Source organism: Aulonocara stuartgranti (assembly GCF_965226115.1).
Source record: "Aulonocara stuartgranti genome assembly, chromosome: 3".
Taxonomy (NCBI): Eukaryota; Metazoa; Chordata; class Actinopteri; order Cichliformes; family Cichlidae; genus Aulonocara; species Aulonocara stuartgranti.
In genome coordinates, this window is record NC_138941.1 from 39166000 (window position 1) to 39185934 (window position 19935).

The following is a 19935-nucleotide window of genomic DNA, read 5'->3' on the forward strand; positions in this document are numbered from 1 at the left end:
AACATCAGGAAAAAGGAACACGAGAAGCTTGAAAAATAACATGGAGGGCGAAGGCAACAGTGGTCCCAGTGGTAATCGGAGCACTCGGTGCAGTGACCCCCAAACTGGGCGAAAGGTTTTAGTAGATCCAAGGAACAACATCCGAGATCTCTGTCCAGAAGAGTGCAGTCCTAGGAACAGCAAAGATTACTGCAGGACCCTCAAGCTCCTGGGCCTCTGATAGAGGACCCGAACTTGAAGGATAAAGGATATACTCTCTATATAGTAACTAGTTATCCTTCAATTGTTTATTCCATCATCTTCATGCAAACATCTGTGCGCTCTGCATCATTGCCCCATAAATATATATGTTGTTATTGTCTGCTGTCTACTGTGTAACGTACAGCGAGAGCAAAGAGCTGGACCTCGTGTGTGGACGCACACTTAGTCAGTAAAGCTGATTCTGAGCGTAGCTTTTCCTAAGTTAGCTGCTATAATATAATAACTTCCCAATTTTCTAGATAAATAAAGTGTATCTTATCTCAGCTGGCCTGTGCTCATGAAATTTTAGATTGTTTTTACTCCTTGGCAGGGACCTGCTATGTCAATTGAAAAGAGGTTGTTTTTTTTCCAACATTGTTCCAAATTTTGCTACAAACAATGCTATTTCATTCCTCCCCTCATTGGATTGTATATATTTTAATATAGATAGCTTTCCTTGCAGGGTCTTGCTCAGCTGACCTGTTGCTTCCACTTACAGAACAGGGAGATACCACTTGGTTGGAATTTCTTATTTATCTGTTGTGGCTGTAGTGTACAAAGGTTTGTTTGTGTGTGATATATTGAAAAACGCAGGATTGACTGGATATTGCTGTGTGACTTGCTAAGCCCTTGTCCTTGGCTTCTCCTCTGACAGCAAATAAAAAAGTCAGACATCCTAGAATCCTGGATATCAGCACCTATGAAGTCGATGAAAACTGCCAGGATTGTGTGGGCGAGGGGAAAAGAGAAGTAAATAAATAGCTTGGAAAAGATATTTTCTTCTAAGATTTTATGCGTCTCAGAGAGGCGACACAGTTTCTTTGTAAGGGGAATATTGGTGTGACTTGACAGGAGTTTAAAAGATTTATGAAACACACAGTGAGTGGTTGTGTGTTCCTGTATGTGCAGCCTACCCTCTACTCCTGTAGAGGGTAGAGAAATATCTCTTTCCCCCTTGCTTTAAATTCAACTGTGATGCAAGTCTGGAAACTTACACTGTAAACTATAGATGTTAAGGGACAAAATGTGATTACTTTGGACTTGTGGACATGTGTTTTGCCACTTTCTATGCTTGGCTTCAGATGAGTGCTTTCAGGCCACTAATTGGACAGCAGAGCATGCCTGCTGAATGGCATATGTTTCTGCCTATAATGACCCTCCTGTAGTAGCTCAGAGTGGACAGGAGGAGAAGAGGGGATGCCGTCTGACCTGTAAATGTGCCAGAACCCCAGCTCATTGCATGTCTTTGATGTGGCATTTTGTAGTCCAAATCGTGCTACGACAACTTTGCTCCCAGACCGGAGTTCGTCACACGGACATGTACTATGTTTGTGAATGTTTCTGACTCCAATTTCAATAAAAATGCCTTTACTGTGCTGATTAACACGGCATAATCAATGGCCCTCGTCTCCACTCCAGAACTTGGCCCTAAATTAAGATGATATTCATTGTGAGAGTTGAATTTCAGTGATGACACTCCCTGCTGTGTCCCCTATTCAGATGTCGAGCGTGGATACATTATTGAAGGTCAAGATAGAGCCTAAAGCAAATGGTCTGAAAGGATAAGACAGAGAAAAGGGGAGAGAATAAAGATCTTCAGGATCTGAAGATTCTCTGTCTTTCAGCTTTCAGGCCTGCTCGAGGATGAGGACGGCCATTTCTTTAATTGGTACTCCAGATTTTTGAAGCTTTCTCCTTTTGCTCAGTCACGACACTTCATAGGATCATCTCAGCCAAAAAGACAGTGGAAAAACCGAAGGAATAGCGATAAAGGGGTCTTATAAAGAGATTAATACCACTAGGAAAATTACCAACGTTAGGTGCAAGTCTTCTTTTCAAACGGGGCTCTTTATATAGTTTCCCGCACAAGCATTTGCATTTGATTTAACGTGCCGGATGTTCAAATTTAAACAATGGCTGGAAGCTTTATCTCGTGGGAGAGCATTTGTAAAGGTGTCGCTGCACAAACTGAAGTGTCACAGCATGACAAAAGTACAATCATACACGAGCGCCACCATTCATCCAAATATCTGTCCAGGTATCAGCTCGCGAGCAGCTTGTTCCTTCAAACTGCTCATGCATCACGTGTAATCTTGAAGGAGGACTATCCCGTCAGTGTCTGCAACGGAAGAGGTTTACTGGCGATTTGCTCTGAGGTTTTTTTTCCATTAACTGAACTGTGTTGCTTCCTGAAATCAGAAGCCCCAGACTCAGATAACGCAAGTGGATGTACTGTGTATGTGAAGGGGAGGGGGACCACATGCAAAACAGAAGAGAGGCAGACTGAATCAGAGGAGAATTCGTTTGATTGGTTTTAGTTTAAATGCCAACAAATTAAGCAAAAACCGATGACTAGTGCTCCTGTGCGATATATACACATATTATTTTAACGAGTAGCATCTTTGACACAGCTTTTGTTTAATCATTCATTTCCAGTCACATACACACACAAGACACACAGGTATGAAAGACTGTGCTGAGCACTCAAGTATTGACAAGCAGTGTCTGACAGCAACAGGAAGTAAGTTCATTCCAATAGAGGGAAAAAGATGGAGAGCAATGGACTAGCACCACCTTGTGGCCTTTGGACCATTTTCCTGACCAAGTAGAAAAATAGAATTTTCTCAAATAGCCACTAGAACCAGTTTTGTTCTGTTTGCGTGTGGAAAATGTGAATGTCTGAAATCTGCGGATGAGCAATGCATGATAATGATATATGGTATAATGTCACCAGCAGCAAAGGAGCTGCACTGGATTGGTCTGAATGTGGAGATGGCATCGAGGGTCAGGTAGCTCCATGTGCTGTGAGACTTGTTAGAGTGAGTATTTTTTATAGGCACAAGCTGCATGGCTTTATGACATCACAGTCTGTCAATCGGTCCGTGCACAATTTCAGTTCAAACAACTATTAAACATGGATTGCCATGCAGTTATATATATTCATGTACCCCTGAGGATGACTCTTAATTGTTAGTGAAGCCCCTTTTCTACCATCATTATGAGGTAGAGTATGTGTTTATCCCATTATGTCCACCTCACTGGTGCAATGCTTAAAATCTATCCAGAGATTAAGCATCATTTAAGCATAAGGTTTTCATTGGTATAAAAATGGGACAAAAGCATTGATTGGAATGAGATTTGGTACTCACATTCATGCACAACTTCAACTCATTAGATATAACTTTTGAGGTCCTTTGACTTTTTACTTGGTGTCACAATAATATTTTCTTTAAACTTTGTGATCAATAGATTGCAGCTTTAATTAAATTTCCATCAACATTTGGATGCGTAGTCATGTGAAAAAGAAAGTTAAAAACAAATCTATTTGACCATAATGTACAGCGACATTTTTAAGGAAAACCAAACACAGCTTATCAGCACAAATGCTTCATACCAACTATCAAACACGGTGGTGGAGGTGTGATGATTTGGGCTTGTTTTGAAGACACAGTACCTGCACCTTGCAGTCATTGAGTCAACCACAAACTCCTCTGTACACCAAAGTATTCTTGAGTCAAATATGTATCTGACAGCTAAACTTTGACCAAAATTAGGTCATGCAACAGGATAGTAATCCCAATCCCAACATGACTGGCTTGCTTGTGTGGGACTTTAAGAGAGTCGTGCATAATCGTACACCCGCAAACCTCGATGAACTGAAACAACGTTGTAAAGAAGAGGCCAAAATCCTCCACAACAATGTGAGAGACTCATAAAGTCAAAAAGAAAATGATGACTTCAAATTATTGCTGCTCAAGGTGGTTCTACAAGCTATTGAAGCAGGGGGGGGGCACTTAGCTTTGCACAGGACTGTATTGTGAAAATACTTTCTTTTTCACATGACTGTGTTGTTAATTGCCATTTAACCACACGGTTTACATAGTACCTACATGTATGTCAGCAATATAATTGTAAACAATGTTAGTATACTCATTGTTATTTAAGACAAAGCACCACTGTGCTGAAGCGTCTAGGGTAACTTCAAATATTAAGTCTTACAAGTCGATTTATTTAGACAAATAGTTTTTTTGCGTTAGCCACTCACTTTAATATATAGTATATTATTAAATATTATATATATCCATCTGCATTTATTCAGGGAATACAATACCTCGGTCTGTGTTTCAAAGGGTTCATGCACTCGATGCACAGTCTGCCTGATAGGCGGACACACTTGACGGTCAAAGGAGGCGGTTGTCACAATCCTCGAGTGACTCCTGTGATTGACAGCCAGATAACAAGTGTCACGCAGACCATTTGCAATTGTTCCATGTAATCAAGTCTTTACCTGGCATCTGTGAAGTGCCACTGTGGTCACTGGCAGCATGCTGTCTCAAAAACCCTTGACACTTTTGTTATGCACCTTGCCATTCCCTCTATTATCACTCTACACCTCCCGCTCTTGTTATTTACTCTCTAAATTCATCTGCATTTTTATTTATTTATTTTTATGACTTTTTTTTTTAATTTCAAAGCTGCCTCACATTACAAGCATCAAAAAAATAACCTGCACATTCATCATCTTTCAATTTAGAGCCACGAGATTCAACCTCCACTAATACTCCAACAGGGACGCAGATATTTGCATTTTGATTAGTGGGGGGCCAACGTCTCCTGTCTCTCTCTCGTGTTCAATTCCACCGGCAAAACTGGCAACAGTCAAACGGCAACTGCACAGATTGAAATGATACAATTAAATAATGAATCGAACGGGAGGGGTGTTTCGGTGCCATGTTTGATGATTACTTTAGAGTAGTGTTTCCTTGTCATTTAGTGTCAAGAGAGACTCTTAAAAATCTCTTATGCGCTTGCTTTTCAGCTGCAGCCAGCTTTTTTTCCCCAAGGTTTGGAATCTGTGACACCTCGTATTGTTCGGCGGTTTAAATAGGGGGAAGGAGAGCAGTTGTTTGAGCTGTCTTGTGTCACTCATAAAAAGCACGCTATAGGGAAAAACCTGCTAAATTCAAACCAAACCTTGTGGGAGTCGTTTATTGCTTGTATTAGTAAAAGCTCTTCTTTGATGTTCCATCTCCTACAAGGGCTTTGATCGGGAGAAAGGAAAACTGCAAATGAAATAAAACAAAAGTTTTCATCTCCCTCATGCCTCGCCATAATTCAGTGTGCCAGAGGAGCTGCGCGCTGTCTCCAAATACTTTGTTTGTGTTGCATTAATTTCACAGGGTGTCTTGTATAGAGAGAAAGAGAGGAGAGAGAGAGGAAAAAAACACATCTCTTTCCAATCAAATCTGCCTGACAAATCGGTTCATTTGTGTATGCAGACAAGCTTTTGCTCACATGTATTCTCAGCCAGACCTGCGGAAAATGAGCCACCCCACCCGCTGAACAAAAGGCTGACCGTTCTCTTTAGGGAGCACAAAAGAAATCAGAGTGGCATGTGTCAATCAAAACTCCGGCGTTGCCATCTTGTAACTGTAATCGGGGTGAGCATGGTTATGTATCAAAGGATGGAGAGTGAAGTAATACATTGCCATATGTTTGCATAACCTTGGGACTCTGTAACCTTGAAAAAGACAGCTGTTTCTCAGCTTGGATGCTCAGTCATCGCGCAATAAGATTTCAATTACAAGGTGTGATTGCAGAATGAGAAGAATGAATTTCATGGCTCTTTCTTCAATGCCTCACATTCCCTCTGCTTATATTCACTGATTCTGACCAGAGTTTGAGTCTTTTAGCGACAATTATTTTTAATTAAAAGCCAGACGAGAGTTTTAGTTGAACTATGTACTATCCCTCGCTCTCTCTTTCTCTCTCGTCCTCCCAGTCCTTCTCCCTGAGGCCTTTCCGGTTCCAGTCGCTGTTTGTCTTGGGGCATTGTTTTATTACCTTCAAAACTCTACTGGGAAAATCTTAAGACAGCAGTTGCCTAGCAACAAGGACCTGACGGTTCCGCCACAGGAGCGGAGTGAAGAGCGGCCCGGAGCGAAAGGGAGACATGGAGGGGAGGGGACGAGGGGACGAGGTAACAGTCTGACTGGAACAGCAGCAATATCGTCACAGCCGGAGCCGTGGGTTAGGACCTGGTGAAGCAGCAACAGCACGTTGACCTGTCCCCTTTTGAATCGCTGGTGGAGGCAGAGAGGGGTGATAAGATGAATGTGAATCAGTTTATCTGGGCTTGTAACTGTTTTATCAGAGGGTAAGTGCTTTAAAGTCACTTTGTTAGAGGTATGATTACAGAAAGTTCAACGTGCAGCTATCGCCTGTTTTCTTTATTGATTAAGTCGTTGTTCAGGGAGATGAAGTTTTTTAACGCAGAGACTTGAAGCGAGCGAAATGAAATGCATCAATTTAGTTAGCTGTGGAGGTCCACAGAGGTTTGTTTTTCTTCAGACGGGTCAGTTATCATGGTATGTTTGTACATTGTTGCTCAATTTCAACAATTCTAGTGGCACAACCTGAATGTCGTACACTAATGATGTCCGCACGAGGAGCAATTCACTTGTCTCCAGTGCTGGGTGTAAAACTGGGTGTACTAAAATTAGTACTGCAACACAACTTCATCTGTTTGCTAGCATTTGCACAGGCCACATGCTAACACAAAAGCTAGCTGAGAGCCAACATCAACAGTTCACAAAGCCATTGAAGAGCTTGTAGCTGCCATTGGTACCTGTACGTGTTTCCACAGTATGGTCAATATGGCAATTGAGCCGCTTTCAACTTTGCGTTTTGTTGTCAGTTTTGTGTTCACACATAAAGAGAAAGATCACACATCTGTGCAGGCGCCTTAGCCTCGTGTTTATATAGTTAGCTAACAATTATGGGTCAGTGCAATTCAGGTGACGCTCCAGAGTAATGTGAAAGTAATGTAACGTGTCACTTTCTTCAATGCGTACTATATTACTTTACTACTTTACTGTATTACTTGCCACCACTTTAAAGGACATTGCTTTGTCACTGACACTTGGTTGCTAATGAATTTTCTAGTGTAAACCTCTAATATATTTAGCACCCTTTTACATGTCAATCAGTGGTATGCTGCACTCTCATTGGCAGTCGCTTTTATTGCTCATCTCAGGGCTAACATCTGCCCACTTTGCATCACCAGTGGTTATTTTGTCACTTGAAGTCACTCAATAAGATTGCTTCCCTATAACCACTGGTTACCATGACGCTGCAAATGACTTCCTGTGTGAATGGCCCTTAATACTAAATGATGACAATCAGCAGTGAGGATTGCACAGAGTTAGACACTATTTGACCGTTTAAACACTATAAGACAACATCTGGGTACTTGTAGCACATATTACGTTGCTGTACTTTTCAGGGTGAATGTATTTACACCATAAAAACAGTCAAGCGTAAATACAGGAGCACACTGTTTGATACTAAACACCAGATCTTATCATGGACATTGTGAAGGATGGATATGATTTCCAGGTTTAAACAGTGAGGCTAGTGCAGGAGGGCTTTAAGCCATCATTCTTAGTAATTGTCACCGAGGGGATTCCTCAGGTTGCAAGCAACTGTAAACATTTTCCTGATGAGAGTGTTTGTTAAATTGCTAGTTTTGGGTCAAGAAAACATGAAGTCCATTTTGTAAAGGATAAGTAAAAGTCAGAAAAGGGAGATTATCTAGGATGCCCTCATTGTGAGGACAACACACTCAGTGTGGGGTGTCCTTGGTTGCCCAATCAAATCTACTGGTCACGACATCCAGTTTGAAACTGGTAAAAAATGCTAGGCTTGGGGGACTTCACAGACCACACCGATTACATCATGGTGACTACATTCATATTTAATACTGTCTATGGTCACAATGTGGGTGTCTGTCTTGTCATCTAAATTCTACATGGCAGAACTATCTATCATAAGCTCCAAGTCTACTTTTGTTTTTTCTGACAAACAGCCCAAAACCAAAAAGACAAAAACACAGATTTGCCATTTGCAGTTAATTGTCCTGTAGACCTGTTTTCTCAGGACTGGAAGTGTGAATTGTTTTATATTATTCTGACTATCACCATAAAATCAGATAAAAGACTTTTCCAGTGGAAAGTCAAACTCTTGACTCGCTGTCAATGTCTTGGATTTGTTAAAGGAGATGTCAGTGGCAACTGGTCTTTTTCAGTGAGGACCTGACACGGTGTCAAGCCAGGAGGCTTTCTCTTTAACTGCTGATGGAATTTGCATTTGTGCTACTTAAAGTCCCCCTCTTCCCCTGCCTCTGTATCCACCCTTGCTTTCACCCTTTTGGTTCAGGAGACTTTGATAAGCAGCAGCCTACAGGCAAAGAAAAATCAGAGCTGTGGTTACAAATTGAGGTCATGAGAGAGAACGCAGTGTTTGCGGGTGCACCTATTTAAGCTTTATCTGTGTTTACAAGCATGAAAACACAGTAAAGTTCCATGCATTCACTTCACTACATTGCCTTAAACCAATGCAGAGTGACTCCTTGACATTTGCACTACTGCTAGCTGCACTAGAGATTGCTTTGCTGGCACCACACCAGATATTTAATCATAATTAGCCAAACAATTACCAGGCTAATTGTTATTGGTGCGATATTGGAGTGCAAAGAGGACAAATGTCAGGTTTATTGGCAGGGGATGTTCATCCTCTGGCTTGCCTTTGTCTCACTTCACTTTAGAGTGTCAAACTCATCTGATTCTTCAACACAAACGTCTGTACAGACACGGCGCCACAAAAAGACAAGGTAACGCACATCTGTACATCGTCACCACTTGGTCGAGCCTATTTGTGACTGTTCTCTGAAGGAAATAGAAAAGAGGGGAAAAAAGGAGTAAAAAGCCATTTAAAGGCCAATGTGAATGGCAGCGCCTTTTGAGTATCAGCATTGTGTTTTACAAAAAAGAGGTCAGGCTCAAAACTGTGTGACTGATAAGTGTGGATGTTTCAGAAGGGTCACGCAGTGCTCAGTGAAGTGAGGCCTTTGCTCTCGCTATTGATAGCTCCACCAATACACCTCACGCAGGGTGGAAATCGATGTTATCTGGTGACTGTGAACTTTGTTTGTGCTTCTGAACCCCTGACTCACATGAAGGCCTGGAAGATTTTATCCAGAAAAGGTAATTATTTTTATTTACTGCAAGTGCTTCGCTTTGCTTGTTAAATGAAATAACCCAGCCTTTTTTTTTTCCAGAATTGCTTCGGTTCACTTTTAGTAAGAAACTTTTTGCTCTGTGCAAAAAACAGTGGCTCAATTGTATTTTCTGTACAACAGAAGACTTGAAAGAGAAACTCTTCATTGTTCTGGCACATTTGCATTGTTTTTTCTTTCCCCTCATAAATTCTGCTGAGCTCTTACAGTTTACACTCACTTTGATTCTGCCTCCATCTGCCATTCCCATGAAACCCATAATTGCTCATCTATTCATTTTGTCAACAGTCTCTTTTAAAAATCATCTTTGTGAAACGATTAGCTAAAGCAGAGGAAATCATAGGAGATTTAAAGCATATGATTAATTCATTCCTTGTTGTTTTATCAAATGGAAGATGACAAGGGTGTCAGATGACAGTTTATTAGATAGATTTCCTTTCTCCATCGAAATTACAGGCTCATTGTCATTAGCCTTTGGGAGGCCGGTTATTGGTCTAAGAGCTAAATTGCATAATACTCTGTATTTATGCGTGCTGCTCCACTATGATTTAAGCTCAAATTAATACAAAAGAACAAAAAAGGCAATATTTGCAATTGAGATTAGAGTGATGCAAGTAATGCATGATGGAGGCCAAATGGCGATCGAAGTTAGAAATGTGTGATTTAATCTTGATTATGACTTAATACACTATACGCTTCTTGCAATTAGCTGTCCGTGGATGACCCTCCTATCATTTGTTAAGAGTTCAATGTAGCGTAAAATCTGGGGCAGGTCAATCCCAAGTGTTTAATCTGTTCTTGGGTAAGGGAGATAAAATAAAAAAAAAACGGCGACGTCAGCCGCGCAGGGTAATTAGCCGGGCGCATCATGTATGAGAGGCTGTATCCCGCTCCCGTTCTTCCATTCGGGCTCATGTAATGAGTTTAGCAGGAACGGAGCAGACGTGTTGAGAAAGGGGGGAGAGACGTAAAAGAAGCAGGAGTGCACAAGGGTAAGGGAGAGAGAGGTGCAGCAGAAGATGAGACATTCTCAGAAGACCAAAGCAGCTCTGCGGCCTGTCAAGAACAACTGTGTGTCCATCCCCATATCAGAGCCCCAGTGTTCCAATTCTGATAAGATAAATCCTCGTATTAGTTTTACTCTTGAACTGTATCACAAACATTGTTGCAGAGCTCATCAGCTCCGGATTTTCCTGTATTATCTGTTTAAAATGTAGGAAAAAAGGATCCGAGTACATGTAGTTTGAATTTACCCATTTAAAATTTCCATTGTGTATAAACTAAAAGTGATTTATGGGATTGTTGTCTCAGTTCCACAGAATGGGTTTAGAACGACCTATAAGTCCAGGCTGGATTATAATATGAATATGATTATTACAAAGGAAAATGTGTTTCTCAAAGATTCAAACATCAGGACAAAGCACGTCAGACACAAAACTTTTCTGCCTTCTAACTGTCAAAATGTGAGATCTCAGAGTACCTTATAGAGCTTTGTTTTCGTTGTTTTCTATGAGGATTTTCTTCTTTTGTTTACCTTATACACAAGTATGCTCACACACACACATATAGGAAGACTGTTATCTAGTAAGCCCAAAAAACGTATATATTTCCAACTCTGAATGTAAAATACTTTCAAATAAAGAGAACAGTAACCAAACAAACAAGCCCTGAGCAGAAAAGTATGAAATAAAACACAGGAAAGACTCAATCCAAATTCTAAATATAACCTCCATGTCAACAGAGAGGGACGAGGCTGTGTGTAGCTCGCAATCCTGGCAAGGAGTTAAAGGTATGAAAATGTGTATGTGTATGTAAATTGGACCAAATTTTCCTTGGTTTTTGTGACCATTAGCAGGACTTTGAAGCAAGCATAATTTAACCGTGTGCTTTTCCATTTTCTTCATCATGCAAGAAACCAGGAAACTAGGAGCTGTCAAATAAAAAAGCATACGAATAAAGAAACTGTAAAAATGTTAGTCCTGTGTGGGATTTGGGTGAGTCAAGTGCTGCATAGATGACTCTTTCATCTGGCCAATCCACAGTTAGCATCACCCTGGTTTTCTAGATAAAAAGCCAAACTACTTTTCCCATTGGAAAACAAATTGAACATACGTACATGTATCTTTAAATAAATCGACACCACATTTTGATTGTGAAGAAAGGACAATGTAGGGTCACCCACCAGGTGGGCCAGTGGTGCAATGGATAACACGTCTGACTACGGATCAGAAGATTCTAGGTTCGACTCCTAGCTGGCTCAATTCTTGAATCCAGAAGAATCTTAAATCCTGGATTTATGGCTCCGGATAAAAGCAAGTGTTTTTAGCACATTACTTCATCATCGAAGATTAGATTTCCATACCAAAAGAGCAAAATTGTTACCTCGTTTCCAGTTTTGTTACTATAATATCATCAGGAGTTGAGGAACCAAACTTCTCATGTGTGTACATCTTATGTCATCAATATATATGACTTCATCATGTTGCCTAGCAACTACCGAGAAACACGCTAACAATACAGATTTTTAGCATTTATGCATCTATATCAACTGATTTAATTTTTATGGCAGTAGCATCTCATTAATAGCCACTAAAGTTATGTTATGCTATATAATATACTATGATAGTATCAATTTTCCTTGCAGCCATATTGCAGTGGGTTAAAAATTACCCGTTTTTAGCATCTACCATCGATATTTTTCTGCTTTTCTCAGCGTGATCAAGTATATCAGCCTGTGGTCTTAAATCATGAATACAAATTAATAAATAAAAGTTTCAGTAACTATTTTGCCAAATGCTTTCAGACTTTGCAGACACAGTTTTGGTGCAAAAATAATTCCTTTTCCTAAATGTGTGTCAGCCGATCCAAACATCTGTCAAAACAGTTAACAAGCAATCAAAAAGATTAAATTTATAATTAAGTATTTAGCTGCATGCGACCCATATGGGAAAAAAATCAGTAAGAAATATTTGTTTGATGTATATTTTGTGTTCTGTGTCTGTACTAGACTTACAAAACTTTTATTCTGAAAGAGTTACTACTGCAGATAAGGGATAATTGTGCTCTTTTTCAATATAGGATGATTTAATCTTTACTCCGGTCATTTGTTCCTATAACTCTGCACTGCCTCTTTGATTAACTTGCACAAAGTGAGCGCTAGAAAGTTGGTGTAATTCCTCGACCAACTTTGCAGACCTCACATGACCAGTACAGCCACCAAACACGAACAACTCCACAGCGATCGCGTTCTTCAACCTGGCCCAAAAGCACGACGACAGCAGCTGAGCCCCCTCCCTCCTCCGCACGCTCGCACCCTTAATCAAGGTTGGAAGATGCATTTGGTGAATTCAGAATTTCAAGCACCTCTCTACTCTACCAGTGTCTCGACTTCGCCTGATTAAAATGATAGAGGGGCTGGAGAATGTTTGATCTCCAAATCAATTTACATTTAAGATTCAATTTTGCACCTGCAAGACTTTGATTTTGGAACTTTACGCCTTCCCCCCGTCTTGCGAGGACGGAGATTAATCTACACCAGCTGTTGAAGGAAATATTGTTGATTTTTTTTCTCTCTCCTCTCTTTTACTCACAAATAAATTCAAATAAATTCTCACAGATGAATCAGCCTGTGTGATATGTTAAACTTTTTTTTTTTCCCCTCGATTAAAAACGTGCCTTTAAAACTTTGTCTGAGGTGAATATTAACACGGAGTGTGATCTAAGACTATCTGCTGCTTACAACTAATATACCCAGGGACACACATAGATGAGAACATGAAAACTCTCACACTCACATGCACAGAGAACAAAGAAGCAATCCAGGTCCTTTGAAGCATAGAGGGAGTTATTTATTTGGAAAAAAAAAAATCCAAAGGGGTGGAATGCAATCGATGCTGAGAGGTGAGAGAAGAGGAACTGTGGGTGCAACAAACAAACAACAGGGCCCAACACTAAATCAGAGCTTACAGTCTTAATGTACACCTCCAGGGGGACATATCTGTTTTAGAACAACCCCAATGACTTATTGATCCTGGAATTGAATTACCCGTGCCCTCTCCCCCTTTATACAAGCCCACAATATTAAGACATGTTTGATGTTTGCATGCATTTAATTAAAACAGTTCTCAGGAGAAACACTTTAAGAGCTCGATTTGCAGTGTTTCAACAAAAAAAGAAAAGAAAGCAAGCTTCACTTCATTGCTTCATGATTGCAAAATTATTAATAAATAAAGTTAATACTATAAAGCTGAATTGTGGGAGGAATGTAATTGCACTGTTTTATTTTTTAAGTCTATTTTAAATGTTCTGTTTTGTCAGCTTGGAGCTAAATTATAGTTCCACCTCTAAAAAGAAAAATAATCGCAAAGCAGTGTTTTCCATCATGGAATAAATGGTATGCTTAGACAATGATTAAAAAAACAGAGTTTCTTATTTGTTTATTTAATGCAGTTTGGTTTTGGCGTGGACGTGATTTACAGATTTTTATGTCAAGGATGCTTTTGATTGATTTTTCACTTTTCCTACCCGAATGCAGACGTTAGATTAGACCGAAAGGTTAAAGCTACTTTGAAGTAAATATTCCTGTCAAGTTGACTTGACAGGGATTTGATTTGCAGTTTCGCTGGGAAATGTTGGTGAATTTAAAGCATGTTACAGAATATCATAACTAGACTGAGAGGTCTTTAGCCATGATTGTAGCCCTGCGCTCTTTGCGCTGACAAGCTGCCAATAATAAAGCTAATATGATGATGTTAAGCAGGTAATTACCATGGTCACCATTTTAAAGTGGCGTGTTTTAAGCCAAATATTGCTGAATAATGTGTAATTATTAGTCAAGGCAAGTAGGCAAGTACGTCAGGGCTGACTGGGATTTGTTTCATGAACGTGCGGTAAAAAACAGACTCATAAACATGAAGCAATCATTTTGAGTAAAATGCAGCTGAAATATATAAAATCAAAGGTTTATTTATTCAAATAATTTATCATTAAGGAGAATGTGCTTGGCATACCGTAAACTCAATCTATAAATGTTGAGGAATTATTATTTTCCCGATTTATTAAATTGTACTTACATACAAACATGTGTTAAAGAATTTGGGGCATAAATATTGTTTGGGGTGAAATACGATGAATTAAAAACCACAGTTCATCTGGGGGATGTAACGGGGATGGATGGAAATTTCCTTTCACACTAGACCTGTCTCTCTCATGGTGAATTAAAAGCAACCAAAGAAATTACGATATATCATCTGCCAATTACAACATTAAGCACAAAATTCTCTTGTTATGAGTTAAAATTGCGACATTACTGTGGCAAAAACAAAAGAACGATGTGCAAGATATTCCTCTTGGAAAAGGACTTTTTCAAATGCTTTTTATTTTAGTAGGGACCAAAATGGTTGATTGATGGACGGACCTGTCATTGGAGTCACATGTCAACCTGCACATACTTTTACAAATTTGCAGTATGCATACATTAATGAATTCTACATGTGCAACTGCTTAACAAGAATAACTTATGAATACGGTAAATATGTGTTCTTTGAGATGCCGCTGGTGTGATAGAAATATGCACATGGTGTCCCTTGACGCTGGTGCTTCGATGCACCAACAGCAACAATGTTGGAAGGTGAAAGATAACCGTCCCTTTTTTAACCTTCTAGGACCTGGCGTCCACATATGTGGACATCACATTTTGGGTTGTCTAGACCAAAATACACAATTTTGCTCCACAAGGGCCCGATATCCAATTACGAGGACATTATACTGCCACTGTTCTATTGAAATCATATGTGGAGCTTATTTTTCTCAGAAACAAAAATCAAGTAAAAAACAAACAAAAAACCATCAGGTAATTCTTTGTTTTTACATTCATCAGGTCTCAATCAGCCCAAATAGCAAAGAGAAATTAAAAATGCATGCATGGAAGAGTTTGGGTCTAAGGAGGTTAAAGAACGATAATGTCTGCATGAGCAGACTGGACATGCAGGTCGTGGTTTGTGTTCCATTTGGGAACTTTATGCAGTTTAACCTTTTATCAGGTGGGAATCGGTATTTGATATTTGGTAACTTTAGTGGTCTACCTCTCCAACCTGTCTTCCCCATGTGTGATGTTTGTTTACTGTATGTACGGTCGGAAGTTTAAGGTGGAGCTGGTTGCCGGCAGCCTTAACCCAATTTCCTTTGGGATCAATAAAGCATTATCAATCAATCAATCCAAATTACCGCCCCTCTCCTCTGTTTTAGGTCATAGAACTACATGGATTTCTCCCAGCCAATCAACAAAGATCATCTGTCCCCCTAAACCTAATTTTATCTGTATAGCAACTTCATTGACCTTGATGAAGATCTTGTAATAGAATAATAGAAATAATGACATAATCTTGTAATAGATTAATTTAGAATTTCCCAGTATTTTAATGAGCACCCTGTAGAGGGTTACCGGAAGATTAAGTTACATTTTTTTTTCCTTTTACATCATTAGTGCTAAACATTTTTATCTACTGTAAACTGCCACACTTACCCAGAATGTTTAAATGTGACACAAAGGGGTCCTTTGTAAACATGCATATGTAAGCAGTTCAGAGTGGCAGACTCCTCTCGCTACAACCCACCATGTCACAGCACAGACACAAAAGGAGACCATATGTGTATCTGTGAGATGCCAGCTGCCTTGACAAAAAGGCAGTGTTTGACTGGGAATGAAGCAGGCTGACACGTCATGGCATACATGCTCGAGGAGTCAGCCTGTTTGCTGTGTGGACGGTGCTTAAAATGTCGGGCTGCATGCCCTTGTCATGATGGGCAGGAAACATAACTTTCATATTGACCCATTAAGACATGCAGAATTGAAAATGATGAGTTTTATGTAGTTTATATATACAAAAAAACTGTTTATTGTAAAGACTTTTATTCTTGAAAGGTGCGGAGTAGGCTGATGTTCTGGAAATTTATGGAGGATGACAGTTAATAATGTGTATAGGAATTACAGGAACCAGGAGTTGTATTATCTTTAAAAGTCAACCCACTGTCAAAACTCTGCACGCAAAGAAAGAACAGATGACCACAGAGTCCTAATAATCTCCCAAGTTAGCAATTATCCTCGCAGACAGATGTTGTACTGGAATGATGACAGAATGTGTGGGTGGCCATAAGGCTGTCTTATGATCATGGCTGTGCAGTAAAGAGTATTGGGTCTTCAAAATCAAACCCATTTGGAGCATTAATGCACACACGGAAAATATTACGAGTTGTGAGGTACAAGTGTGGCATCTCGCTGACACTTTGAATATCGTCAATATTTGCCTCTCTCCCTCCTGGGAACACAACAAATGCCTTGCCAACAAAGCTATCAGTGTTTTGTTGAAAAGTTAAGTTGCCTAATGGAAGCGCTAGAGAAAAGGACGCACAGTCACCATAATCAATAGGGTTCTTCCTACGAGATGGGTGAATGTGAGCCACAAATTTCGTGCCAGCCTGGCCGTTTGCTCCTTAGATCTGTCAATCATCAGTACTGAGGCTGAGGACAACGAGGTCATGCAGTGTATAGGTTTTTCTTACCATGATTAAAGTAATAACTTTTTTTAAAGACCTTGTCTGAATGATGAAATGGCTGCATTTATTGGCCACCCACCAATACTAGTGTCAAATGACTCTTGTTTTAGGTTGACTTTAAAATGTTCCCCAAAGGCTCGTGTAACCCAAAGATTTAAACTGCATTATTTATTAAGTATTGTAGCAATACTTGAACGTCTATCACTGATTCTAAGGAGCTTGGAAAGAAAAGCGTCTGGACTTGTTTAGGTTCCTTGAAGATGTGTCACCTCTCATCTGAGAAACTTCTTCAGTTCTAAGAGCAACTGTTGGAGAGTCCCAGATTTTAGGCACTATGGGAGTTTCCCCCCCAAGACGGTCATGGACCCCTATTGATCCTCTACCTAATCACACAAGCCAAGGTGTGAAAACAGGTGTGGGTCACAATCAGCCAAGGATTCAGGTGAACCCATTGTGAAACATAGCCCCACCCTATCATGTGATTTACTGAGGTCAAAAGGCCCAGGATGTGAGTGGGTGTTGAGCAATGGTCCCTCTAAGCTGCGCGCGTGCACAATCGCGTGCTGCTGACACGGTCTCTGCACCCAGAAACTTTGCGTTGCGCACAAAAAAAAAAAATCTAACCTGAATTGCAATTAAAATAATTATGTTAACAACTCATTCTGTTTTGCAGTGTGAGTCAGCAAGTAACCGGTGACTGGCTGCTCCAGCCAATGCTGCAATTCACATTCGTATTTAGGCAGATAATCAGCGTCGTTGACAGGCTATGACAGCGTCCTTATGTGCCGACACCGGTGTTTTAGCGAGCAAAGCAGCGTGGCTGATGAGGAGTGAAGCCACGTTAATAACAACGTGTACAACCATTGGAGATGTGAGCAGGACAGACAGAACAATTGACGGAAAAAGTGTGGACTTTATAGCAGTTTTTAAATTGTGTTGATAGGCCACGTACAACCAGAGTTATGATAAAAATATGCAATGTTTGGTTTTCTTCCTGAATACTATCGTTGTTTATATTTACTGCAGAAACAGTAAAAACTGCGTTTTATAAGGAAAACGCTCGAAAGCACTCTCCACCTGTGAGAAAAGCCAAAACCAAAAAACCCCGCCCTTTCCTATTGGTGGAAAAATGTACCATGTCGACGAATCAAAAAATGATATGGCAACATGGCATTTAGTTGTTTAGGAAGGGGGGAAGTTTTAGGAGTGACGGCGGTGTTTTGAGATGTGAGAGATTTGCGACGTTTAGCGTGTTTTGAGTCTAAAGTTAGTGTGTTGTCTTGTGTACTTAGTGTGTAGTGTAGTCAATAGTTTTGTTGTGTGTCAGAACAATGAGGCACCTGCTGAATGTTACAGGTGTTACAGCAGTGATACATCTCCTGTTGTCAGGCCTGCAGGTATCAGGCTTGTGATGTTCTCCTTTATCTCATAGTGGACAGAAATTATTTTTTGTGGCACAAATAATTTGTGTGGCATCAGATTTGATGCAGAACAGCTGATTGTTCTGTAAATAGTTTGAAATCTTTATTTAAAAAACACCTTGGCTGCATTTTTAGGTAAATAGCTGCAAAAAACTTTGTTTGCAAAACTCAGTAACTTTTTTGAAGAAGTAACTATATAATTAATTGCCCAACATTGGTCATTACATGCTGTATTTTGCAGACAGAGAGTTACAGGACTCTCTCCCAGACCACAGACTCATAATACAAGTCACAGCTTTCAAAAAAAAATAAGAAGAAAGTTGTGTCTTTAAAATTGGAGTTCAAGTTCTTTTTACTTCCAATAGTGTTAACATACTACACAGGTCGTGAACAAGATTTAATTTTCATTGTAAGTGGGCTAAAGCAGTTAATTAAAAGTAGTCTAACATAAATGTAAATGCTGTAATTTGATTATTTTAATAAACCATATAACTTAGATGGATTCGATGCTGGCGTGACCACAGTGCACACGTCTGCTGTTGCTCACAGTGGTCCAAGGGACCGCTCAGGGAGTTTGTGTGTTCGCTCAGACACATGAAAAATTAGAGGGAACATTGGTATCGAGGCATCTGGGAAGGGATCTCAAAACTGGATTATAGATGGCACACAGTTGGTGTCGTAAACCCCCGCCTCTGTTCAAAGATGGTCGCTCACAGTGGACATAAATGGCTTATTTCACTCCTCTTTCAAACCATCTGTCTTCTCTGTCCAAAATGTGAACATTGGCATCCTCGAAAGAGTGTCCTTTATCCTTAAGATGCAGATGGACAGCTGAGTCTTGTCCCGTCGAGGTGGCTCTTCCATGTTGTGCCATGCGTTTATGAAGCTCCTGTTTGGTCTCTCCAATGTAGAGGTCTGAGCATTCCTCGCTGCACTGCACGTAGTGTATGCTGCACAGTGCAGTGCGGAATGCCAATGTTCAAGGAAATACAGTCTATAAAATAAAAACAGACTTTGTACAATCCTAATGTGCTTGAAAATCAATGGTTGGTATGACCACCTTTATTCTTCATTGCAGTCTGAGCTCTCTTAGGCGGTCTTCTTCTCATTTAAAGGCTCTTCTTTGGATGTTGGCTGCCTTTTCTTCTGTTCTTTGCCAAGATGATCCCACACTGCTTCAATCACATTGAGGTCAGGACTATGGGGAGGTCAATCCATGACTTATAGTGTTATATTGTGTGTTTTTCTATCCAAGTGTGTTTTTATTGCATTGGCTGTGTGTTTGAGATCATGGTCATGGTGTAAAACGAAGACAGTCAGATGCTTTCTAGATTGCATTGCATGGTTGGTCAAAATCTAACATTAGTTCTCTGTGTTTATAAGCCCATCAGTTTCAACACAATCTTCAACACCCACTGACACCAAATTATGACCTTCATTGTGTTTTATAAATGGCTGCAGGCACTCATCCTCTAACCTCCCCTATACATAGTAACAATTTGAAACACCTGATAGAGTCAACTCAGTGCATTTAGACATCTTGACATGGTCAAGACCTACTGAAGTTGAAACCAAACATCAAAATTGGGAAGAAAGGTGACTTTCATCGTGTTATGGTTGTTGGTCCCAGATGGGCTGGTCTGA